This window comes from Bos indicus, chromosome 24 (assembly GCF_029378745.1).
Source record: "Bos indicus isolate NIAB-ARS_2022 breed Sahiwal x Tharparkar chromosome 24, NIAB-ARS_B.indTharparkar_mat_pri_1.0, whole genome shotgun sequence".
NCBI classification, from domain to species: Eukaryota; Metazoa; Chordata; class Mammalia; order Artiodactyla; family Bovidae; genus Bos; species Bos indicus.
This window is the reverse complement of record NC_091783.1, coordinates 51,059,521-51,086,490: the sequence shown is the minus strand read 5'-3', so window position 1 is coordinate 51,086,490 and position 26,970 is coordinate 51,059,521. Positions and strand designations below refer to the sequence as shown.

Here is a 26,970-nt window from a genome sequence, read left to right as displayed (position 1 = left end):
TCTCACTCGTGAGAAACAACATAATCACTTCTCAAAGACCCTACTCTTAATACCATCAAATTGAAGGTTAAGATTCCAACATGTGAACTTTTTTTAATTTATTTTTAATTGGAGGGTAATTGCTTTGCAATGCTGTGTTGGTTTCTGCCATACAACAATGTGAATGGGCCATTAATATACATATCTGTATGTTCCCCCCCCATCTTGAGCCTCCCTCCTACCCTCCACCCCAGCCCACCCCTCTAGGCTGTCACGGAGCACTGGGTTGAGCTCCCAGTGTTATGCAACAACTTCCCGCTAGCTACCTATTTTACATATGGTAGTGTACCAACATATGACTTTTAAGGGGCCATGAGCATTCAGTGCACTGCATCACCCCACATAGACAACTGGACCTTTTGCCATCCTCAAAAACCACCCCACATGGATATCTGAACCTTTTGTTTCCTCAAAAACACTGCAAAAAATTAAATTTTCCCTTTCAACATGGCTCATTACATTGTTAGGAAGCTCACGAACACCTCTCTGAGAATTTGGTAAAAATCCTGAGCTCTTACCCCAGAAATACACACAGAGAGAGTTTTGTGCAGAACTCTAGATTCTGAAGCCCATCTCTGAAACCCTGCCACCTCACAGAATCAAATATGATCTGCTAAATGATCTCAATTTAGACAGTCATTTCCTTATTAATACTCAACATTACCTCTGTCAGGATATTTGAATTTTAACTAGGTCATAAGGTCAATGTGGTAATTTACTTTTTAAAGACTTTTAAGACTGTGAACTATGTAATGTGTAAAAGGTGATTCATTATCATATGAAAAACCCTAAACATGACTCAACAGTTCAGAGGTGGCTGCTTAAGCCCCTCAGACATTGTGACTTAAATCCACTCCACAGGTTTGTTAAATAGCATAAAGGATGTTAGGAATAATTTATTTGGGGTGAAATAAGTGGTATTTGAGAAATAAAAATTATCCAGTCTCCTTGGAGAAGGAAATGGCAACCCACTCCAGAATTCTTGCCTGGAGAATCCCCAAGGACAGAGGAACCTGGCGAGCTACAGTCCATGGGGTCACAAAGAGTCTGACACAACTGAGTGACTTCATGTTCACATTGAAAACATTCATGCTAATTGAAATAAGCAAACCTAAAAGGACAAATACTGTATGATGCTGTGTATTAGGTACACAGCGTAGTCAAACTGGTAGAAATAGTCGAATCATGATTGCCAGGGCTAGGGGGTTGGGGGGAAGGTTGAATGTTTAATGGGTGCAGAGTTTCCATTTCAAATGATGAAAAAGTTCTGGAGATGATGGTGGTAATGGTTGCACAACAATGTCGATGCATTTAATGCCATGGAATTGTGGCACTGAAAAATGACTAAAATAGGAAAAATTTATGTTCTATATATTCTACTAAATTTGTAAATGAAGTTTAAGGATGAGGCAAGCACAGGACTTCATAACTTTGTGGGGAATGCTTTAGAGAAATCCTATCCCTGTACTTTAAGGCAGGGGTCCCCAACCTCCGGGATCCAAGGCCTGATGACCTGAGGTGGAGCTGATGCGATAACAATAGAAATGAAATGCATAATAAATGCAATGTGTTCACAGCTGTGCACCGGGATGACCCAGAGGGATGGGATGGGGAGGGAGGTGGGAGCGGGACTCGGGACGGAGGGGACACAGGTACCCCGTGGCTGATTCATGTCAATGTATGGCAAAAACCACCACAGTACTGTAAAGTAATTAGCCTCCAATTAAAATAAATAAGTTAAATAATAAATAAATGCAATGTGCTTGAATCAGCCCTAAACCGTTATCTCCCTCAGTGGTCTGTGGAAAAACTCTTCCACGAAAATGGTCCCTGGTACCAAAAAGGTTGGGGACCACTGCAAGGGACTCCAACAAGCACCTTGTGTGAATATGTTAATCCAATATGGATGCAGTGATCTATATATTTTTTAATTTTTTATTTTATATTGGAGTATAGCTAACTAACTATAACTACTCTGATAGCTTTGGGTGAATAGCAAAGGGACTCAGCCATACATATGCATGTATCCATTCTTCCCAAACTCCCCTCTCATCCAGGCTGCCCCATAACATTGAGCAGAGTTTCATGTGCTGTACGACAGGTCCTTGTTGGTTATCCATTTTAAATATAGCAGTGTGTACCTGTCCATCCCAAACTCCTTAACTATCCCTGCCCTTCCACCTTCATCCGTGGTAAGTTCATTCTCTATGTCTGTGAGACTGTTTCTGTTTTGTAAATACGGTCATTTGTATCATTTCTTTTCAGATTTCTTTATATCACATATAAGGGGTATCATACAACATTTGTCTTTCTCTGCCTGACTTACTTCACTCAGTACGACTCTATCCATGTGGTGATGCAATGCCTTATGACAGCAAGGATAGGCAAGCATGGGCTGTGAGCTTGACTTGACTCCAAAACCATCAGAAACCATGGCACTCGCCTTGAAGTAACACGCTCATGAAGTCAATGAGAAGAGCCACCTCTGAATTTCCAAGAGCAGGTTGCGTATCTTCTTTTACACTTGTGTATCTGGCAGAATTTTGTCAAAGATTCACTTTCATTGCAGCATCCTCCCACTAGCCAGCTTGTGGAGGACTCTATTCCCCTCTAATCACCAGAGGCTGCTAGTCTCTTACCCAGAGAACCTGACAATCGCCAAACAGACGAGATTTGCCTAAGCCACTCCCCCAGGTTCAAAAGAAACTCAAGGCTTGACCTCTAGCCAAGAAGGTAGCAAAACAGACAGGAGCTCAGGCCTCCACCCTGGCCCCAATAAAGCAGACAGCTGCCCAAGGGCTTCTACCAGGAGGGAAGAAAAACCACAGAATGAATAGACTCCCATCTTGTCTCCACCAGGAGTCAATAAGAGAAATTATAGCCATATTAAGACATTTTAAAAACAGCTGTAATATTTTACCAGCTATCAAGGAATATGAAAAGAAAAGGGAAAATAGTATCTATTTAGTTAAGGAGTTGACCCGGTTATCCATGAGGAAAGACAATGCATGCTGCAATATAAAGATATATGTATACTTTAGACATAAAATGTTAGACTGCACTATAACTAAACTAAAGCTCATAAAAAATTAGAAAACTGCCCATTTCTCAAAATTCAGATGTATTGTGCTTTAAAAGAACAAGGAGTGAAATTGTAGTCATCAATACAAGGTTGACCAAATGTCTCCAGACAGTAATTAGTTTGCTCTTTCAATTACCAGGGCTTCCCGGGTGGCTCAGATGGTAAAGCATCTGCCCTCAATACAGGAGACCCAGGTTTGATCCCTTGGTTGGGAAGATTCCCTGAAGAAGGAAATGGGTAACCCACTCCAGTACTCTTGCTGGAAAATCCCATGGACAGAGGAGCCTGATAGGCTACAGTCCATGAGGTCGCAAAGCGTCAGACACAACTGAGAGACTTCACTTTTCACTTTCAATTGCCAGCAAATATTTACTGAGCTTGTGCAATATACCAGACAATTCTGAGATAACATGCAAAGATGAGGATGGCACACTCCTTAGGTGGCACTAGTGGTAAAGACCCGCCTGCCAATGCAGGAGATGTAAGAGAGGCGGGATCGATCCCTGGGTTGGGAAGATTCCCTGGAGGAGGGCATGGCAACCCACTCCAATATTCTTGCCTGGAGAATCCCATGGCTAGAGGAGCTTGGAGGGCTACAGTCCACAGGGTCACAAAGAGTCGGACATGAGTGATCAACTAACACACACCAAGGACCTACTGTATGCCACAGGGAACTCTACTTGATACTGTGTAATTGCCTATATGGGAAAAGAATCTTAAAAGGGTGGATATCTGTATATGCAGAACTGATTTGCTTTGCTTTACAGTAGAAACTAACACAACATTTGCAAATCAACTATATTCCAATAAAAAAACCAATTAATTTAAGGGGGAAAAAAAAAGGAGTACTTTCTCTTCCTGCCACTGACTTTCCTTGAAACCACTCTGAGGACTGACCTGTTTCAGGAAGCTTGAGATGAGAGGTGTGGCAATCTTGTGTCAAAGCGCAAGCTGTGTTACTAAGAAGCCTGCTACAGGGGCAGAAGTGATGAAGGCTTCTTCTCTGCATGAAATTTCAGAGTTTGTGTGAGTTATAGCCCTTTATCTCTCTGCTGGGAAGTTCTCAGACCTGTGTTGAGGGCTGTAACAAGTAGAGTGCTGGAAATGTGTGTTTAGGGAGGTCTGTGTGGGAGTTAGACAACAGTAAGACAGTAAATTAAAGGCCATGTAGAACTTAAAGAAAACAGTCCTTTATTGCTAAATCAAACAGCTCTGGCCAGCTTCACCCTAAATCCCTGTTGGTTTTCAGTGAGAAATAAAGTCACTTAACAGTGATTGCCTTTGGTTATTGTTACTATGGATCACTTTTTTTTTAACCTCTCAAGTAGGTGAGACTAGAGGAACTTCCAAACTGAATTTCAGAAAATGACGTCTTCATAGAACGTTGGCCAAGGTCATGGGCGTTCCGTAGGAAGACACTTGATTGAGAAACTATTAGAAGTGACACTGTTCAAACAATTGCAGTATTGTAAATACTTGATGGTTGACAAGCTTAACATATCATCAAGTTTTGCTAAGAAATTCTCCAGACAATCCAGAAAGGGGTTGATTCTTATAGCCCTAGACATAGGGGTTGATTCTCAAAGTCCAGGAGAGATGATTAAGAGCTTTTCTTCTTCAGAGAATCCCTGGAATCTTGATAATTTCCCCTTACTGTCAGAACTCTGAGTAGATGTTCAATTTTTGAGCTTCTCCTCACTGTTCCCTCTACCTCACCCACAGAATAGTAGAGCAACCAATTAGCTTTGTCATGGCCGGAATCAGAAGGAATAAATATGGTTCTCATTGTCAGGGTAGCTCTCAGCTTCTTTGGATAGACCTAAGAAAAAGTTTTTTAATGTCTTGTAGTTGGGTTACTTTAATAGATGAAAGCTGATACCTATTATAACTCTTTCCTTATCCATATCCTCCACCATATTGAGTTACTTGAGATGCGAAACCATCTTTGGTTTCTATATCTGACAGTATTTGGTCCTAATAAGAGAATCACTAGGTGATTTTTGAATAAATGGATTAGTGTCCGAACGAATAAATTAATGAAAAATCAAATTCATTCCTTTTTACAGGGGCATCTGTTGTACCTCTGTGCCCAGCATTTTCCCCTTATTTCAGTAATGGCAACCTTCTTTCTTCCTGCCATGTAGTTCTGGTGGGGCTGCCACTCATAATTCCTGTACCCTCCATCCAAGTTCACCAATCATGGTATTCTTTTTCACACACCACAGGGACTGGTCCAAGCAACAGATACATGACTCAGGCAAAACCAATCAATTCCCTGGTACTTGGGTATTAGGAGAAAGGTGTTCTCTTATTACTGAGACTTGCCAGATTAACACTACACCACTTGGGAAGCCCATGGGGATGTCAGTGGTCATCTTTTCTTTGACATGGAAGTAGCCTGGGTATAACCCAAGAAAATATGGAAAACCCAGAGAGAGTCAAAGAAGAGAGGGGAAGGAAATGAGAATAAGAAGGAGAGAAAGAATGTGATGGAAAGTGACATGTTATATTTATTTTAATCTGATCCACTGAACAGACTCCCCGCTCCATCTTTCCTGTATTTTGCCCCATTTTTCCCATTTATACTAGTCTTTGTTGGAGACCCAACTAATGTACTCCCAAGAAGCAATTGCACCTACCTTTCACCAAAGCAACAGAAGCTTCTCTTTAAAATAAATAGACCATACCCCCAAAGTTACCATGGGCTGCAAAGTTATTATGGACTTTGCATTATTATTATAAAACTACAAAGTTATTATGGATCTACTCTGAATCACAGAGTAAATCAATGAGCACACAGTTCAGCCCTTAACTTTCACTCATTAGAATTTTGTAGAACTCACACTCCTTGCCAAGAGCAACACATCAAAATCACCTTTCACACAAAACTGAGCCATATTAAGATAATGCAGCCTGGCAATCAATAATTTTGTATCTAAACACCTCTGTCTATGTCTATACAGCAATGTTTCAGCACTTGTTTATAATTTTTTTACCTTTATGATTTTTCTATAACTTAAGACAAATCCTAGTATAAAAAAGAATAGATTTCAAAAAAAATATAATCCAAACAAAAATGGGAATTGTTAGATGTGTTTCAGTTCAGTTCAGTTCAGTAGCTCAGTCATGTCTGACTCTTTGCGACCCCATTAATCACAGCACGCCAGGCCTCCCTGTCCATCACCATCTCCCAGTGATGGTCAAACTCACGTCCATCGAGTCAGTGATGCCATCCAGCCATCTCATCCTCTCTCATCCCCTTCTTCTCCTGCCCCCAAACCCTCCCAGCATCAGGGTCTTTTCCAATGAGTCAACTCTTCGCATGAGGTGGCCAAAGTACTGGAGTTTCAGCTTTAGCATCATTCCTTCCAAAGAACACCCAGGACTGATCTCCTTTAGAATGGACTGGTTGGATCTCCTTGCAGTCCAAGGGACTCTCAAGAGTCTTCTCCAATACCACAGTTCAAAAGCATCAATTCTTCGGCGCTCAGCTTTCTTCACAGTTCAACTCTCACATTCATACATGACCACTGGAAAAACCATAGCCTTGACTAGACGGACCTTTGTTGGCAAAGTAATGTCTCTGCTTTACTGTCTAGGTTGGTCATAGCTTTCCTTCCAAGGAGTAAGCGTCTTTTAATTTCATGACTGCAATCACCATCTGTAGTGATTTTGGAGCCCAAAAAAATAAAGTCTGACACTGTTTCCACTGTTTCCCCTTCTATTTCCCATGAAGTGATGGGACCAGATGTGTTTAAAAGAGTATAAATAAAAGAAAATCTCTATATTCAGTTACAGGGGGAAAAGAATAAAATTAAAGAGCATTCACATTCATTTCACAAAGCCTAGGCTGAGCACTGTGGTTGCAGTATAGACAGAGATGAGTAAAAATAGACCAAGTCCCTGTCCTTGTGTTGCCTACAGTGTAGTGGTAGAGACTACGCTAGACTACATAGTGTGATTAATGAAATAATCACAGATGTTACAAAGGACCATGGTGCCAGAAGGGCTAATAATTAGGGCACTTGACTTCCTCAATAAGGTCTGGAGAGGCTTCCTAAAAGAGTGATGATTGAACTGCAATCCAAGAATGAATAGAAATTAACTTGGTGAAGAAGGGCACGTGGTGTAGTAGATGACGTCAGTGCTCTGCCCAAGGGCTTTCTCTGGCCACAGGGTGGTCTCAGTTCTTAACAGGGCAAGCCAGGAGTACTAGAAAGTTGGCACTCCCAGAAGCACAAACATCTCAACTTCCTAAGCCCCCAGGTTGGACGACTCCAAGCATGATCTGCACCACCTTCTAGAAGGCCCTGGTGAAATTGAGCTTCACCGTCCTCACCAGCCACCTCCTCATCCTTGCATCTAGTCTTGGCTTCCTTTCATCCCCAGCTCATCTGCCTTCCCTGACTCCCTTACCAGCACTTTCTGGAACCGCTTCTCACACCAACTAGACAAACTCATGTTCCAGTGTCAGGACAAGACTTCTTGGAGAACCCACCTTAAGACAGGAAGTTGGAGTGAGAGAGGAGAGAATAGGAGAAAACCTTGTGCAAAAGCCCTGAGATGGGAAGGAACACGAAGAGTTTCAGGGACTGAAAGATGGCCACTCTCACTAGAACAGAAAATAATGAGGAAAGTGTGGTAGGAGGAGCTTCTCTGGTGGTCCAGTGGCTAAGTCTCCATGTCCCCAGTGCTGGGGCCCAGGTTCAACCTGTAGTCAGGGAACTAGATCCTACACGCCACAACTAAGAGTTCACATGCCACAAGTAAAGACCCTGCATGTTCCAAAGACAGCAAAGGTCCCCAGTGCCACAACCAAGACCTGGCATAGCCAAATAAATAAATATTACCAAAAAAAGGAGAAGAAGCAGGAGAAGAAGTGTCCAGAGAAGCGGCTGGGGGCAGAGGGAAGAGAGTAGAGAAGGATTCTGCAGGATCCCAGAGCGATCATAAGGGCCCTGGAAATGAGCTCTGCCTTTGTCCTCAGTGGGGTAAGAAGCCAGTGAAGGATTTTACAATGGAGGTTGATGTGCTCTTGTTTCTGTTTTGAGATGGTGGCTCTTGTCTCAATGTGAAGAAAAGACTGGAGGGGGCTAAGAAGGATCTGTTTGAAGTGGTCAAGAGTAGATGATTGTGGTCCAGGTTGAGGTGATAGGAATTTGCCCTGGAGTTACTGACAGAGGGGGCATTAAGTGGTGGGATTTGGAGGATATTTAGGAGGCAAAATCAATAGGGCTTGGAGATGGATTCAGTCTGAGAGATGAGAGATAGGGAGTTATCAAAGATTACACATAGACTCTGGCTTATGTGCTTGAATAGTTAATGTATTTCTATTATAGAAGACATGCCAGAGATCATTAAAGATTGCCTTAAAGCCAAGGTCATATACAAGGAGTATCTTTAGTTCTCTGGAGTAAGTACACATAGGCAGATAGACTGATGATTTTACTTTTACACATTAAAATTCTGGGTAAGACAGGGACTGTGAGGGTAGGAAAACATAAAGAGCAAAATCTAACAGTACCTGGAAACTAAACATCATCTTGCTTTGAAATTAAACTGTAGTGTACTCCACAGCTAACATAACTGGGCAGATTAAGGGGGGAGGAGGGGTAGTCACACATGGACTCAAAGCATGAGAAGGAAGCCATGTGGGAGCAAAGACCTAGGCTGATCAGATGTCTTCCCCCCTTGAGCCAGCCTGATGCCACCTAGAGTTTCAACTCTGTTCAGAAGAATACTCCTCTTAAACCCAGCCCACATTATGATGAAACAGTGAAGGAAAGGAAAAGAGAATGAAAGCTTGGGAAGGACAGTGTATGAAAGGAGAAGAGAGAAGGTAGACAAATTCTCCTACTTTATACTTGTGTTTCAGGCCCAAGCCAATGAGAGTATGAAGGGGAAAGCTGAAGAGATGGAAAGCATCATGGCATTTTAGAGATGGTAGACATTAGCTAGCCCAGGACTAGTCAGCTTCAGCACTATTGACATCTGGGGCTGGATAGTTCTTCATTGAGGAGGGAAGAGGCCTCTCCTGGGCCCTGGAGGCCAGCATCCCTGGCCCCTACTCAGTAGATGCCAGCAGCATCTGTCCTCAGACATTGCCAAATGTCCACTGAAGGGAAAAATGACCCTCGACGAGGACAAGTAATCTACTCTCACCTCTCCATTTTACAGATCAGGAAACTGAGCCCCACATTGGGAAGACGTTTGCCCAAGCATGTGCAGAGTCAAGACAAGAATCTAGATTGTCCCCAAAAGTCGGATCATTCTATTTAAAAGGCCATGTTTATAGACAAAGATTTCTGCTATGTATAAACCTAACTCTAGAAAAAGCTGTATATTGTCAGCCTGCTTATTTAACTTCTATGAAGAGTATATCATGCAAAATGCCAGGCTGGATGAATCACAAGCTGGAATCGAGATTGCCAGGATAAATATCAACAACCTCAGATATGCAGATGATAGCACTCTAATGGCAGAAAGTGAAGAGGAACTAAAGAGCCTCTTGATGAGGGTGAAAAAGGAGAGTGAAACTGCTGGCTTGAAACTCAACATTCAGAAGACTAAGATCATGGCATCTGGTCCCATCACGTCTTAGCAAATAGATGGGGAAAAAATGGAAACAGTGTCAGATTTTTTTTTTCCTTGGGCTCCAAAATCACGGGACAGTGTCTGCGGTCATGGGGGTCACAAAGAGTCAGACATGAGTTAGTGACTGAACAACAACTCTAATGAAAAATAGTTAAAAAAAAAATAATCATGTAACATTGAGAATACATCAGGGGTAAAGAGAACCATCCTTATATGTGAGTGGGTACTAGGCCAATCTGCCCAAAAAGTTTTTACATTGGTGAGGGCACCATGAACCACCCACAGGAGCAGGAAAGTGCGTTGAGACAAAATATCTGGTTTAATTTTATTTGTATAAGACTCAGGAAAAAGTCTAGTTTAGAATACAAGTCAAGGAATATTCAGTTCAGTTCAGTCGCTCAGTCGTGTCCGACTCTTTGCGACCCCATGAATCGCAGCATTACTCAGCCTTTTAAAAGAAGGAAGTCTGTGACATTCTATAACACAATAAACCTTATAGACAGTATGCTAAGTGAAATAAGACAATCACAGAAAAGCAAATTCTGTGTGAATTCCCCTGATAAGAAGTATCTAGACTGATAGAAATGGAGAGTAGAATGTGGTTTCCAGAGGCTGGGGGAAAGAGAGGGCATAGGAGTTGCTATACCATGAATAGAGTTACAATCATGTCAGATGAAACAGTTCTGGAAATTCAAGTGCATTGAGAGCTAACAGTACTGTACTGTACAATTAAACAGTAGTTAATAGGGTATATTTTGTTTTATGTCTTTACCACAATTAAAAACACACGCACAAATCAAGGACTGTTACTATTCTATCTCCCTGTTTCCTTCAGAGTAGGCTCCTATCTGGAAAAGTTTCCTGTGTTTGATGGATAACAACCTGGGAAATGCTGGTCCCAAATCCCAGCCCTCATTTAGAAAGCTCGAGTAACCACAAAGTTGCAGAACACAAAACGACTTTTAAATCCAGTGCTAATTATCACCAAAGACCCATATTTCCAAGTACCAGGGCAAATCTCACTTCTTAAATACAGCTGTATTTTTATAAAAGGCACAGAAAGTTAATGCCTGGAGATCATACTGGTCAAATCCTCTTTAGAGATAAGGGCCCTAAGGCAATACCAAGAATTTGCGATTTTGCCCAAGGTCACCCAGCCTGTTAGTGATAAAACCCTGCACGCAAACCCAGACTCCCGCGCCCTCATCCAAGAACTTCTCTACTTTACCAAACTGCTCTCCTGCTACTCTGAGGACCCCAAATCTACCCCCTCCATTCACATGAGATGCTCATTCCAGGGAGGAATAAATGTGAGACCTCAAAAAGGAAACCATGGAGGAATGTCAAAGAAGACAGATGTGATGAAAAATAAATGAAAACTGTGAAACAAAAAAAGAAAGAAAATTCAGAAGGCTAGAAAAGAAAAATCCCAGAAAATGAGAAACGGGCCCCCAAAAGACCTTCACAAAGATAAGCTGCTGGATATTCTTGGTGCCCTGAGGAGTGTCTGAACTGCTGCCAGAATTGCTTCTAACCTAAATGGAGAATAAAAACTATTTTCCTTATCTATTGAAAGTAAAATCAAATTTCATGTTAGGAAGCACTGGTTTGGATGAGGTGAGCTGAAGTTTTAAAAAATAGAGTGTTATTAGCCACCCCTAGCCAACCCGGGGCACTCGAGAAATGCTTATTTTAAAAAAGAATACCCAGATTTTAACACTCCATATTGGAGTTATTCTGCACGAGGAGTTCATTATTTTCATCTGCTTCTAAATAAATGTCCTCCTCCCTCCTGCCTTCTCCCACGGGCACACATTCACTCTCTGCTTCCTTTAGCTTTGTGCTTTTACACGCGCACACACGCGCACATGCATACACACACACTGATTCTTAACTCCCCCTCTTCCCTCATTCCCCTTCATTTGCCCTTCAAATTGAAGTAGACCTTAGAAAAACCCTGTGTCCACCCTCACATCTATTTACTTAAGCGGTGTATGTATCAGTCATGCAGCTTTTGGCTACAGGGAAGCGCAAACCCAAATAAAAGGAGCTTTGAACAATAAGTACATTTATTTTCCCCATAACAAGAAGTCCCAAGGTAGCACCACACAAAGCACAATAAACGTTTGTTGATTTGAGTTACCCCGCAGCACGTACTCTGCAGAGAATTAATAGCTCACATGTACTGTGGTCCCAGGGGCTTGTCACCCAGCCGGGAAAACTGTGTCCCCAAGCCTAAAACAAGGTAGCGTGACACACACCGAGGGATTGGTGTGGATGATACACACTCCTGCAAGCGCTGAAAAGGAGGAGAGCTCGAAGACCCCAGAGAATGGACAAGGCTGCCTCGCAGGGGACAGGAACATGGGTGAGGTTTGTAAGGATGGGAAGGATTTTGGTAAGTGGAGATGCTGACATGAAGAAGAACTCAAAGTGGAGGAAATCATTGGAAGCAGCAGAGAAAGTGAGTTTTTGGAAGCATGCGGGTAAATATAATCGGAGTAAAGAGTTTGTTCCTCCAGACTTGAAGATGACAGATGGTAATGTCCACTTCCAATCATGAAGACTAGGGTCAAAACAAGTGAGAATGCCTCAGTTCAGTTCAGTTCAGTCGCTCAGTCGTGTCCAGCTCTTTGTGAACCAATGAACTGCAGCACACTAGGCTTCCCTGTCCATCACCAACTCCCAGAGCCTACTCAAATTCATGCCCATTGAGTCGGGGATTCCATCCAACCACCTCATCCTCTGTCGTCCCCTTCTCCTCCTCTCTTCAATCTTTCCCAGCATCAGGGTCTTTTTTAATGAGTCAGTTCTTCACATCAGGTGCCAAAGTATTGGAGTTCCAGCTTCAGCACCAGTCCTTCCAATGAATATTCAGGATTGATTTCCTTTAGAATTGACTAGTTGGATCTCCTTGCAGTCTAAGGGACTCCCAAGAGTCTTCTCCAATACCATAGTGCAAAAGTATCAATTCTTCGGTGCTCAGCTTTCTTTATGGTCCAACTCTCACATCCATACATGACTACTGAAAAAACCGTAGCTTTGACTAGACAGACCTTTGTTGACAAAGTCCTGTGGAATTTCAAAGGCCATCCCCTCAAGTTGGGGCTTCCCTGATAGCTCAGTTGGTAAAGAATCCTCCTGCAGTGCAGGAGACCTGGATTTGATCCCTGGATTGGGAAGATCCCCTAGAGAAGGGAACAGCTACCCACTCCAGTATTCTGGCCTGGAGAATTCCATGGACTGTATAGTCCATGGGGTCACAAAGAGTTGGACACGAGTGAGCAGCTTTCACTTTCACTTTCCCCTCAAGTGGTCCAAGGAGGCCCAACTGAGTGGACAGGCAGAATACCTCCAAGAGGAAGTTGAATTCCTTATGGCGGAGACCCTGGCTCCATCAAATCTGAATCGCTAGGTTAAAAAATCAGGTTGAAGTGGACACTTTTGGGGACTCCTGAGGGAATCAACCTGAAAACATTTAACTGCATTGTTCAGGAATAACCAGTGTACACATACTTGGCAAAGAGTTAGGAACTAGATTACAGGCCCAGTTTTTCCACTAACTTGCTGCAGCTCCTGAGGTCACTCCCCACTCCCATTCCCAGCCTCAGTTTCCTCTTCTCTAAAATGGGATCACAGGACTAAAGGCACTCGGCACCCCTCCCTCCTCCAGCAATCCAAGAATGGCTCTGTGTATGGATGTTTATCTAGGCAAATGCGGTCCACACGCCTCACAAGCAAGGAAGCGGGGCGATCGGGGCTGTATCCCTCCCCTGACTGTCACCAGCTGAGTGGTGCTGCAGTTTTTCTCCCAAACATCTGTTCCATCATAAGTAATGTCTATCCTTCCAGCCACAATGGGGTTTATTATCATTAATGGTAATTATTGTTGTTGAAGAGCCAAAGAACTTTTAACTCATCCCGATATTTTGTTTCTGCCTCACATCAAATCTCTTCTTCCTAACACATTTCTATTTTCTTTTATTTTTTTTAGAAAGTAGAAGAAAGGGCATGATTGCTGGTATGGATATTTGGATATTTAGTTCAAGTCCGCATGATATTAGATAAGTCCCTTCCCCCCTCTAGCTTCAGAGTGAGTAGAATAGATCTAATGAAGTCTGTGGTTTTTAACCATGAGTGAACCTCAAAATTATTATGAGACTTTTTCAAAAGGCAGATCCATGAACCTCAGTCCAAACCTGGAGGATTTGTATGCCCAGGGGTGGATCTAGCAATGTATATTTTAAAAACTCCACCCAGGAATTCTGATGGGCTCTCTAAATTATCTTTATTGATTTGGTCAACAGATACTTGTTTATAGCCTACTGAATAAATAGTAGGACTATTTATTAATAAATTAGGGATAATGCTGAAATGTCTAAAGCATACAGAGACAGAAGATTTTATTTCTGTCTTTAAAGAGTCCAGCAAATGGTGAGGAAAGAAACATGAAAACAGACACAGACTGAAGAGGATCAGACTTCAAAGACGGAGCACTGACGTTATAGGAGCATACGTGAGGGACTCCAAGTCAGACTAAGGTGATAGGAAGTCTTTCCTGAGGAGGTAGCTTTGAATTGAGCTTTAAAGGACAATCAGAAGTTCGAGGAGGTGGGGACTTCTCTGGTGGTCCAGTAGTTAAAACTCCTTGCTGCCAGTACAGGGGGGCGTGGGTTCAGGGGCACAGGTTTGATCCCTGGTCAGGGGAGCTGAAGTCCCACAGGCCACACAGTGTGGCCAAAAGAAATTAAAAAAAAAAAAAAAAAGAGGTTCAGGTAGGTGGGGAGAGCAATGCTATAGGAAAAATCCAGAGTTCATAATAGTAGTTCTTACAAGTGAGGTACAGAGACTGAGTGGGAGGCAAATGAGGGAATAAAAGCTACAGAAACGCCCCACTTCTAACACTCCTAGCATCTATATATGCAAACACTGCCACCCCCATCTCCTCTTGACCTGCAATGCCAGCCCGGAGGAATCACAAACCAGACTGGCTGCAGGTCTAGGGTGAGAATTTGGGGAAGGAGAAGAAATTACTAAGGGAAGAACCAGATGAATGCAGATGGGATGGTACTGTGAGCTCTTGCTGAAAATATATGAAGTTCCCCTAGAGAATCAGTAACTCCAAGGGAAAGAGGACTGGGCTTCACAGCCAGATCTGGTATCTTCCCCACCAGCCTCCTGACTCACCCCTCAAGCTGCACTTGACCTTGGCATGAAGTCTCCTCCCAGCCCCTTCTCCCTCAAGGCTGACCCTGGGAGGGCAGCCTGACCTCAGATCTCTTGACAGGCGCACTGTGCAGGGATGGGGGCCAGTCCCACAGTTTACCTGCATCCCATGAGGGTGGTGTTCCTTGGAACCCCTTGGAAGCTGAATCTGTTTAGGTTGCATTGAGTGATTCCCATCCCCCCACCTCACCCCGAGGAGCAAACTGATTTCTTCCTGGTTCATAGGTCTGCCCTCTGTAGTGACCTAGGTCTATGGGTTGGTTACATTGGCTTCCATTGTTGAACACAGCTTCAAAATCCAGCTGCTCTGTGGCTAATGCTGTCTAACCAGCCCCATCGAGCACTCAGGCCCCTCAAAGTGAAGGCTCTCCTATCATACCACAGGCAGCCTAGAGCAATGATTAGATGTTTTGGAGTGTCAACTAAGATAAGCTTCTTGGAGTCAGTTTACAGTCTCCTTGTCTCTCCAAAATTAAAAAAAGAATTTAGAGGAAACATATTTTCTGTGGGCCAACATTCATCTCTTTCAGAGCTTCAAACACTCGTTAGACACCACTGCTTCCCAGGTAGCCAGTGTAAAGATGCTTAAGATCAGAGCAAATACAGAGAAATGAAAATAAGCCCACCACAACTAAACCTGCTGTGATCAGTGTCCACAGCCCTTGGGTTACAACCTACAGAGGAAGGCAGTAGTACCCTTGTGGTCTACACGCTGGCTCACTTGGAAGAAAGACTTTATTCCAGGAAGAAAATCTATACAAGTTGCATAGGGTGAAAGTGAAAGTATTAGCCTCTCAGTCGTGTCCAACTCCTTTTGCAATCGCATGGACTGTAGACCGCCAGGCCCCTCTGCCCATGGAATTTTCCAGGAAAGAATACTGGAGTGGATTGCCATTCCCTTCTTCAGGGGATCTTCCCAACTCCAGGATTGAACCTGGGTCTTCAATGGCAGGCAGATTCTTTACTGCCTGAGCCAACTAGGGAAGACTTGCATAAGGTAGACCAGTAGTTCTCAACTGGAAGGGCTCTTGCCCTGACCCCATGGGATATTTGGCAATGCCTGAAAATATTTTTGGTTGTCATGACTAGAGAGGGGATTCTACTGGTATGGGTTGGGGGTGCTGTTAAACATTCTACAATACACAGGAACCACTACCCCCCACAACAAAGAATTATCTGGTCCAAAATGTCAGTGAGGTCAAGACTGAGAGCCTGGGCTAGACTGTGTAAGGAAAAGATGTGTTCTCTTCCCTCTGTGGCTGGAAATTGGTGGCCCTGCTAACCTGCTTTCCTGAAGACTGACAACAGTCTCCCTCTCCTCACAAGTCCAGAGACCAGCTAGTCCAGTCCCATCACTTACAGATGAGAAAACATGAGGCTCTGGGAGCAAAGTGATTTCCCTGAAGAACTCAAATGAGCAGAGTAGAACCTGGCTATCGAGCCCCCGAGGTTATTGCTCCCACATTGTGTCCATCCACTAGAACCAGCTCCTCCACAGCACCTCATTTCCAGCCAGACTGTTAATGCCACAAGTTACAAAATAAAGCTTCTATTGGAAAGGACTTTTTTGACTCCAAAAATCTTGGATCTTTCAAGGGTGTATGTATATGTGTGTCTGAGAAGGGCACTAGGAAGGAAGGGTTTGAATCCAGCTTTTTGGAATGAGCCAGCGAAGTAGCAGCTGCCCAAGGCAGTGGCACTGAGACCAGATGGACGATTAAGAGACTGTGTTGGATGGACCTAGAGGTTACCATACAAAGTCAATCAAGTCCAGCAGAGGAAGACCAACATATGGTATCACTTACGTGAGAAATCTTAAAAAATAATACAAATCAACTTATTTACAAAACAAAAACAGACTCATAGACAAAGAAAACAAATTTATGGTCACCAAAGGGAAAAGGCAAGGGGGAGGGGTAAATTAGGATTATGGGATTAATAGAAACACACTGCTGCTGCTGCTGTTGCTGCTGCTAAGTCGCTTCAGTCATGTCGGACTCTATGCGACCCCATGGACTGCAGCCCACCAGGCTCCCCCGTCCCTGGGATTCTCCAGGCAACAACACTGGAGTGGGTTGCCATTTCCTTCTGCAATGCATGAAAGTGAAAAGTGAAAGTGAAAGTGAAGTCGTGTCCGACTCTTAGCGACCCCATGGACTGCAGCCTACCAGGCTCCTCGGTCCATGGGATTTTCCAGGCAAGAGTACTGGAGTGGGGTGCCATTGCCTTCTCCAAGAAACACACTGCTATATCTAAAATAGATAAACAACAAGGACCTACCATATAGCAGAAGCAACTACATTCAGTATCTTGTAATAACCTATAATGGGAAAGAATCTGAAGTTGTACGCCTGAAACCACCACAGTGTCATAAATCAACCATAGTTAAATAAAAATAAAATGAAATGGAAAAAAGAAGTAAAGAAAGGAAACAGTGATACCAAAAGACCAAAGACAGAAATACAAGCTAAAGTTAATTCAACTTTAAGAGACTGTTTAGTCCATTGTCCAGGCAAGACCACAGAACAGGGCTTAGAGGAAGGGGCAGATGATGTTAAGGCAGGGTCTGATGGAGCCATGGTTAAGGCCCGGGCATATCTGTATGTGTAGCTGGCCTTTCGGAATGTTCAGCACAGAGTGAGCCTCTTGTGCACTGGAGGGTTCAGAGACCCTTAAACAATGATCTAGGGGCCGTCCCTGACTTGATAGACCCTTTTGAGGTGAGGAGGCCTTTGGGGACCACATGGTATAAGGGATCTACCTATGCATGGATCTGATGCCCTGGGTGCCTGACAGACGCCAGATTGATTGCAAGGAGAATAAAGAGGCTCCTGAGAGAATAATCCCGGGTGAGGGAGGGAGGCATCTGGGAAAGAGGGGCATGCCAGCCCAGGCAGGAGAGGGAGTCAGCGCAGAATGGAGTGATGGGTTCTCTACGATGCGACACCCTTCCCCATCCTTCTCCACTCCCTCCTCAAACTTCGACCCCAGCGCGTAGGTGCCTTAGGAAGAGGAAGTCTGAAGGGTAAACCTCAAGACCTGAGTCATTCTGGGCTACAGCCCCTGTGCTAGAGGCCCGTGAAGTGGTTTCTCCCCTCCCACTCATCTCCCTAAAAATAGATCTGACCAGTTTGCAGAGGAAGATGAGAGATGAGATCAACAGATGAGAGAGAGAAAGGTGTACATGAACTGGAGAGACACGGTGGCAAGCCCCAGAGAGCAACCAAGAGCAAACCCCAGAACTCAAGACCTGGTTAGCACCGCCACTGGGGCAGTGGGCAGCATGCACTTTAGAGCAAAGGAGAGACAGAGTTCTCACTCCACCAATGCCCTCCTCAATCTTCCTCCATCTCCATCTGTTGCCCTTGAGGAGTTTATGTACCTTCTCTGAGTGTCAGTTTCCTCCTCCTTAAAATAGAGTTCTCGAAACCTATATGCAGGTCAGGAAGCAACAGTTAGAACTGGACATGGAACGACAGACTGGTTCCAAATAGGAAAAGGAGTACGTGAAGGCTGTATATTGTCACCCTGTTTATTTAACTTATACGCAGAGTACATCATGAGAAGCGCTAGGCTGGAAGAAGCACAACCTGGAATCAAGGTTCCTGGGAGAAATATAAATAACCTCAGATATGCAGATGACACCACCCTTATGGCAGAAAGTGAAGAGGAACTCAAAAGCCTCTTGATGAAAGTGAAAGAGGAGAGTGAAAAAGTTGGCTTAAAGCTCAACATTCAGAAAACGAAGATCATGGCATCCGGTCCCATCACTTCATGGGAAATAGATGGGGAAACAGTGGAAACAGTGTCAGACTTTATTTTGGGGGGCTCCAAAATCACTGCAGATGGTGATTGCAGCCATGAAATTAAAAGACGCTTAATTCTTGGAAGGAAAGTTATGACCAACCTAGCATATTCAAAAGCAGAGACATTACTTTGCCAGCAAAGGTCTGTCTAGTCAAAGCTATGGTTTTTCCAGTGGTCATGTATGGGTGTGAGAGTTGGACTGTGAAGAAAGCTGAGCGCCGAAGAACTGATGCTTTTGAACTGTGGTGTTGGAGACGGCTCTTGAGAGTCCCTTCGACTGCAAGAAGGTCCAACCAGTCCATCCTAAAGGAGATCAGTCCTGGGTGTTCATTGGAAGGAGTGATGTTGAAGCTGAAACCCCAATACTTTGGCCACCTGATGCAAAGAGTTGACTCATTGGAAAAGACCCTGATGCTGGAAGGGATTGGGGGCAGGAGGAGAAGGGGCCAACAGAGGATGAGATGGCTGGATGGCATCGCTGACTCGATGGACATGGGTTTGGGTAGACTCCGAGAGTTGGTGATGGACATTCATGGGGTCTCAAAGAGTCAGACACTACTGAGCAACTGAACTGAACTGAACTGAACTGAAAGAGTTAAGAGGGGCTTCCCTAGTAGCTCAAGGGGTACAGAATCCGCTTGTAATGAAGGAAATGTGGATTTGATGCCTGGGTCAGGAAGATCCTTAGGAGAAGGGAATGGCAAACTCATTCCAGTATTCTTGCCTGGAGAATCCCATGGACAGAGGAGCCTGGCAGACTATAGTTCATGGGCTCACAAAAAGACTTCAGAGAGCTCCTTTACCCTTTCTGCCATGCTGAGGACTCAGGGGAAAGACAGCCATCTATGAACCAGGAAATGGGCCCTTGGCAGACCCCAAATCAGTCGGGGCCTGATCTTGGATTTTTCCAGCTTCTAGAATTGTGAGAAATAAACTTTGGTCATTTATAAGCTACCTGGTCTATGGTATTTTGTTATAGGAGCAACTGATGAAGACAACAGTGCTGGGTAGATACAGCATATTCTCAAAGAAGGGATAGAGGTCATCACTACGGGGAGCTAGTCAGAGCATCAGTTGCATTGAGAGTAGGTAACTGGAGTCAGGCTAGGAAAGAATGGACTCCAGATGGGCCTGGATGACAACAGGCAGCCAAGAAAGTCAGAGGTAAAGGTTGGGTCAGTGCAGCAGAGGCCAGGACTGGGCTGCGACTGTGGCGTCCACAGATCAGCCATCTGAGGCAGGTGATGCTAGTGAGGGAGAAAGGACTACATCAGCAGAGGATGATAGAAAGGCCAGGGGAGGCCAAGCTACCCTCTGTGCAGGGAGAGCTCTTTCAGAGCCACAGGAAGAGGGAACGTGTGGCCCATCGGTTCAATAAACATCATCAAGAGGAAGGAAACCTAAGGTCCAGCCCAACGAGAGGAAGCTACTGACTCAGCTGACCTATGGACAAACTGGATCTTGCCAAGGATTCACAAGACTGGGGAGCATTAAGAATGTGAATTTTTTTACAAAGTTTTTTTTTTAATTATTTATTTATTTGGCTGCACCGGGCCTTAGTTGTGGCAAGCAGGATCTTTGATCTTTGTTGGGGCATGCAGGATTTTTAGCTGTGGCATGCGAAGTCTTTACTGTGACCTGTGGGAACTAGGTCCCCCACCAGGAATCAAACCTGAGCCCCCTGCAGTGGGAACTCGGAGTCTTAGCCACTGGACTGCCAGGAAAGTCCAAGAATGTCTTAAATGTCTTAAAATGTCTCTTGAACATATGAAAAGATGTTCAGTCACACTGTAAAAAGAAAAGTTCAACAAGCTATGATTTCTCTATCAGAAGAACAAAAAATTTTAAACATGAGAACCACCCTGTACGTTGTATATTGTACAGGGAGGTTAATCTGAGTATATCCCTATGGAAGATTGTTTGCACTATCTATCATAACTACAAATGCACACACCCTTGGACACAACAATTCTTTTTTTAGGAATGTATTCTCTGGTGGTACTTGTTACGTATGTGCAAAATGATCTACACAGAAAGTTGTTGACTGCAGCGCGGTTTCTCAGAAAGAATTTTTTAAACAAGAAAACTAAATTTTGAGTAAATAAGTAACAGCCATTAAAATGTGACACTTGGTACCTTTGACCATCACCTCCCTGTTTCCCCCTGCACCGAGCCCCTGGTGATGACTGCTCTGCTCTCTGCTTCTGTGAGTTTAACTACTTCGTATTCCACCTGTAAGTGAGATCATACATATTTGTCTTTCTGTGATTGGCTTATTTCACTTGGCATAACATCCTCCAGGTCCATCCATGCTGTCACAAATGGTGGGGTTTCCTTCCTTCTTAAGGTTCTGTGTAACTCTTGACTAAAAAGTCATTTTAAGGGCTTTGCTCTTTTTTTATGAAGAAGGAAATGGCAACCCACTCCAGTATTCTTGCCTGGAGAATTCCATGGATAGAAGAGCCTGCAAGGCTACAGTCCATGGTGTTGCAAAGAGTCAGACACGACTGAGAGACTATCACTCACTCACTCACTCTTTTTTTAACCAAATACATTTGTCTTTTTATTTTCCTTAATACCCTTTCCTTCTTCCTTGCATTGCTATCCACCCAGATCAAGTTTTTGATTTGCAGAGACTGTAGAATTCTGTGGTTAATATGCTCTGTGGGAGAGAAAAATACTGGTGAGACACAGGAGATACAACAGAGAAGCAGTAACCAAGATTCAAAAGAATTCCTTGGTGGTCCAGTGGTTAGGAAGACTCCATGCTTTCACTGTCTAAGAGGGGGGTTCAATCCGTGGTCAGGGAACTAAGGTCCTCCAAGCCGTGGGACATGGCCAAACAAGATTTTAAAAAATACAATCTACAGAGCATCTCTAGAAAGGCGCCGGAGTAGGGGTGGGGGAGAACCCAACCCAACTCTGACTCAGAATCACAGAGTGAAGATATACAACAGCAAATCATCGGGGAGACATTCCATTTGGTATCTAAGAGAGATGAAAATATTTGCAATTTCCTAGAAGGAGGATTATTAATTGGAGGATCTGAAAACAAACTGATTTATAGACATTATGCAACATTATATTTTGTCTTCTGCGTGGATTCTTCAGAAAGTGAACTTGACGTTTTAGATCTAATTCAAGTATTTGTGGAAACATTAGACAAGTGTTTTGAAAACATCTGTGAACTAGATTTAACTTTCCATGTAGACAAGATTCACAATATTCTTGCAGAAATGGTGATGGGGAAATGGTGTTGGAGACCAACATGAATGAGATTGTTACACAAATTGATGCATAAAATAAACTGGAGAAATCTGAGGCTGGCTTAGCAGGAGCTCCAGCCCGTGCTGTATCAGCTGTAAAGGATATGAATCTTCCTGAGAGCCCAAGAAATATTGACATTGGTGACATCAGTATAAAAGTGCCAAACCTGCCCTCTTTTAAATCACAAAAAGGCCACTCCCAGGTAAAATCCAGGGGGAAAAAATCATCCAAGTTTACCATGCAGTTGTTTACCAAAAATAGAGGAGAGTCTTAACTTTTACTCTTGGATTTAAGTCAAGGTCTAATCCCATGGAGGGAGGAGCCTGCTTGCTACAGTCCATGGGGTCGCAAAGAGCCGGACACGACTGAGCAACTTCACTTCACTTCACTTCACTGTAGAGACATAATGTAAAATCAGTATGGAAGTTCAATGATGCTTCTCTTGCTCAGTGGTTTTGAAGAAATCAAGTAGTTCCAGTGTGATTTTTTTTTCTTTATTTTTTAAACTGCATTCCTGTGGCCGCCTAAGGCATGCCTCTATGTATCGGCTATTACAGTATTTCGAAAAGTGTTCAGGACATTTCTTTAAATTGTGTACAACTCAAAATGCTGGCGTTTTGTATGGATCGCAAGTGCAGCATTCCTTAATAATGTCTGTTATTTGTCACAATAATTGTTATTTAAAGAACGAAGTATGTATTGCATGAAAACATTATGACCTTTTTCTCTTAGTTTAAATAAACTCCAAGGTAACTGGACTTATAAAGCAAAAGAAAAAACAACAATCTACAGAATGCCAACACCTCAGGCATGCTGGTGCACACAGTGGGAAAGGAAAGGATCCAGGCCATGTTCCGTTTTTGAATACAAATCTACCATCTAGACTGGAGGAGGACCAAAGTAACTAGAAACATTGATGATCAGGCTAGTTTTCAGTGATAAGTCCTCAGATGAGAGTCAACCTTCCAGGAAACACCTGGCTAATCAATGTAATGAACAGTCACTTAAGGATCTTGAATACCAGTGGAGTCAGGCTACCTGGAAATGGCACCTGTCTCCATTCTTCTCATTTACAACACTGGTGAGAAATGGGGGCTTTAAGGAAAAAATAAACAAAACAGGGAAAGAGAAGAGACATCACGAATTGCCTTCAGTTCTCAGGCTACTGCTTTTCTCTTGCCACCCCTTTCCACCCAAAGAATTAGCCCTTTGCTATTTTGCTGGTCACTTCTAGCCTAATGACTCCTATAACCTCAACCCTGATGACTCCTATAACCTTCTTTGCTAAGCACATATCTGAAGATGAGAATGTCACCTGCCATATCTAGAAAGAAAAGAGGCTGCTGCCATCAAACCCTCAGCTACTGTAGCCTCAGCCCTCCCCCACCCCTGTGAACCCCCAGGAGATTCAGGACGGACAAAACCGAATACGGGTCCAGATAGTTTACATGCCTATCAGAGGAGTAATCTCAATGAACCCAGACACTTGCATCTTCGCATATGTAAGAAAGTGCTAAAATCGTTGACTTAAAATGTCTGGCTTTTCTTTCATTAACAGTAATCTTTTGATATTCCAACTACCTGGGTTTTGTTGCAAAAATTCCCATATATCCTGATTTCTCCCTTACTCTTTGGAGCAGTCCCTCAGAGCTACCGGAGAAATGACCACCTGGGCTTAAATCTTCAGACAGTCTCCTAAATAAAACACAATTCCTGGAGTACCCTGGTAGTCCAGTGGTTGAGAATCATCTGCCTGCCCAAGCAAGGGACATGAGTTTGATCCCTGGCCCAGCAAGATCCCATATACCGTGGGGCAACTAAGTGCATACACCCCAACTACTAACCCAGAGCCTGTGCTCTGCAACAAAAGAAGCCACAGCAGTGAGAAGCCCAGACACGCCAACTGGAGAGTATCTCTGCTCGCTACAACTAGAGAAAGCCCGAGCCCAGCAGTGAAGACCCAGTGCAGCCAAAAATAAATAAATAAAATTTTTTTAAGCCTAATTCTCAGCTTTAGGGTGTGCAGTTTTGTTTTGTTTTGTTTTGTTCAGTTGACACAACTCTCTGCATACAAGATATTTTTGCATGAATTGCACTGTTAACCTTAAAATGAATGTTTTCTTTTAAAAAAAAGCACATTCTCTTCTCCCACAGTAATTTACTTTCCAAGTTTTTTTTTTTAATGTCCATCAATTTTCATTATTTTCCTCTCCATTTTCTCCCAAGCACTTAGGTTTACCATTAGAGTCTTAACAATCGTAATAACCTCCTACACAATTCTCTGCCTGTGATCCTTCCTACCCTCTGGTGTCCTGTATGGGAGGAAAGGCTTTCCCTCGATCCTGCTAGTTTCATTAGGGGGATCTACTAAATAAACTGACAACAGGCAGACTAACAGGAGAAAAAGATACAAATATGTTAATTCTTAATATTATGTGCATAAGGACATCACGGGGAGGGGGAGAGTGAACATTCAAAGAAGCAGTGAGATTCAAGAGCTTTATATCATCTTAATAGCAAAAGGGGAGGGAGAATGTAGGCAATTTAAAGGAGAGCAAATGATGTTTAAGAAAGATAAATGGGCCCTTCGAAGAATAGATGAGAGGTATGAGCGTTGTCTTTGTTCAGTTGCTAAGTCATGTCCAGTTCTTTGTGACCCCACGAACCAAAGCATGCCAGGCTTCTCTATCCTTCACTATCTCCCAGAGTTGACTCAAACTCATGTCCATTGAGTCAGTGACACCATCCAACCATCTCATCCTCTGCCACCCTCTTCTCCTCCTGCCCTCAGTCTTTCCCAGCATCAGGGTCTTTTCCAATGAGTTGGCTCTTCATATCAGGTGGCCAAAGTAATGGAGCTTCAGCTTCAACATCAGTCCCTCCAATGAATATTCAAGGTTAATTTCCTTTAGGATTGACTGGTTTGCTCTCCTTGCAGTCCAAGGGACTCTCAAGAGTCTTCTCCAGCACTGCAACTCAAAAGCATCAATTCTTCAGTGCTCAGCCTTGTTAATGGTCCAATGCTCACATCTATACATGACTACTAGAAAGACCATAGCTTTGACTAGACAGACCTTTGTTGGCAAATAATGTCTCTGCTTTTTAGTATGCTGTCTAAGTTTGTCATAGCTTTTCTTCCAAGGAGCAAGTGTCTTTTAATTTCACGGCTGCAGTCACTGTCCACAGTAATTTTGGAGCTGAAGAAAAGTAAATCTCTCCCTGTTTCCACTTCTTCCCCTTCTATTTGCTCTGACATGATGGGAAGTATGGTAGTTTGGGATAAAGTTTGTCTAGTGCGGTGTCAACTTCTTGTTTCCTCTCTTGCAATGACTCAGTCTGCCCTGGAGGACAAAACTCCCTGCAGGGGATCCATCACTACTGAGTTTCTCTCGGAGGATCTGTCTTGAGGTAGCTAAGAGGAGTTCAGAGCAAACCTCTCCCTTCATTGGACATTTTTCAAGTACCTTCAGCTCAAAATAATCAGTACACCAAAGTGGCTTATTTGGCTGCGCAATGTCCTGAAATCCTTGAGTTCCCTCCACACAGACATTAATCCTCCAGAACACAACCTTCACCATCGCTCTCTACTCAAAAACCTTCATTAGCTTCCTAATGGCCTGTGCAGTGAGTTCCAAGATACTTGTCATGTTGTTAAAGATCTGCATGAAGGTGCTCAGAACCTCCTTCTCCTCCAGCCTTATTTCTCAGGTTTTAAGCAAGGTTTCTCAGTATCAGCATCATTGACACTTTGGACCTGGGGGTTTTGTGTCATTGGGGACTGTCCTGTGTATGTCCTTGAACTTTTAGCAACATCCCTGGCTTCAACCCACTATGTGCCCGTAGCACTTCCCACCCCAATTACAACAACCAAGCATGTCTCCTGACACTGAGAAATGTCCCCAGGGAGGGCAGAATCACCCAGCTGAGAGCCACCGCTCTCAGGAAACTCAGGTCAATCCATCGTTCTCCCATTAAAGTAAGACTTTTAAGGCGTTTGTTTACTCATTCATTCATGCGTGTATGTGTTGGTTTCGCTATGTGGCTTCCCCTTCTAGAATACCTCAAAAGGCTTTAAACCTTAGGGAAATGGAGCTCTTAACTTTAAGAAAGATACAGATCAGATCATCTCTTATTCTGGCCAACAAAAGCCTCCAACATCCAGACCCAGCCTTATCTGCCTCATCTCACATCAGTTCAGCCTCACACCCTTCACTTCAGGCAAACAGTTCTCGGATACACAGTGTCTCAGCTTCCCGCCTCCCCAAGGGTCATTACCTCTGCCTTCATGGGGGGGGTCCATGGATTTTCCTGGCCCCAGTCACACAGGGTTCTCAGCACCAACACTGTGCTCCCCTGAACCGCCTATGTCCCCAAGCACACCTCCAACCACATTCCTAGCACACAGATAGAACTGTATATTTGTTTCTCTGATGCTCCAAACAGACAATGAATAATTTAAGGAATAATACTTCTCATTGCTGTGATATTTATTGTTTCTACAAAGCCAGGCACAGAACATGTGGTATAAAGTCATAATAAAGATAGCTAACACGTTGCTGCTATTTTTGTTGCTGTTCATTCACTCAGTCATGTCTGACCCTTTGCAACCCCATGGACTGCAGCATGCCAGGCTTCCCTGTCCTTCACTATCTCCCAGAGCTTGCTCAAATTCATGTCCATTGAGTCGGTGATGCCATCCAACCATCTCATCCTCTGTCACCCCCTTCTCCTGCTGCCTTCAATCTTTCCCAGCATCAGGGTTTTTTCCCAGTCATCTCTTCGCATCAGGTGGTCAAAGTATTGGAGCTTCAGTTTCAACATCAGTCCTTTCAATGAATATTCAGGATTGTTTCCCTTAGTATTGATCTCCTTGTAGTCCAAGGGACTCTCAAAAAACTTCTCCATCACCACAACTCAAAAACATCAGTTCTTCAGAGTTCAGCCTTCTTTATATA

The 26,970-nt window shown here is 43.6% G+C and overlaps 1 pseudogene; it reads left to right on the top strand.

Moving 5' to 3' along the window:
- Positions 1 to 11,992: 11,992 nt before the first annotated feature.
- Positions 11,993 to 25,759, top strand: LOC109577679 (AP-3 complex subunit sigma-1-like; annotated as a pseudogene).
- The last annotated feature ends 1,211 nt before the right edge of the window (positions 25,760 to 26,970 follow it).